Source organism: Chinchilla lanigera, unplaced genomic scaffold (genome assembly GCF_000276665.1).
Source record: "Chinchilla lanigera isolate Chin_1 unplaced genomic scaffold, ChiLan1.0 scaffold00006, whole genome shotgun sequence".
NCBI lineage: Eukaryota > Metazoa > Chordata > Mammalia > Rodentia > Chinchillidae > Chinchilla > Chinchilla lanigera.
Genome location: NW_004955407.1, coordinates 31,260,042 through 31,260,449, shown reverse-complemented (window position 1 = coordinate 31,260,449; position 408 = coordinate 31,260,042).

The following is a 408-nucleotide window of genomic DNA, read 5'->3' as shown; positions in this document are numbered from 1 at the left end:
AAAAAAAAAAAAAAAAAAAGAAAGCAGGACCCATCAAGATGGATGCTTTTTTTAGTGTTCATTTTTATTCTGTTTTAAGCTGTCTGATGGTGTTTAAAATTGATACCTTTCAAACCCCAGGCTCCCCTTTTCTTTGCAATTTTCTTAGCCCCTGGCACTCAGAATTACTCGTTTGATTAGCAGAATTTTGGTGTTTTGTGGGGGCTTCTTTTGTTTTTTCTGGTCAGGGCACAAGATAACAAAATAACCCTGACTGGCTTCTATTTCTCCCCTACATTTCCCCCTCCGCTAAGGCCACACACTCAAGGACAAGGACAGAATGGTTAAATAATTTGTGCTAGCGCCATACAACAGAAGAGAGAAACATTAATCTTTCAAGGAAAACATTTCAGAAACATTGTGAAATGA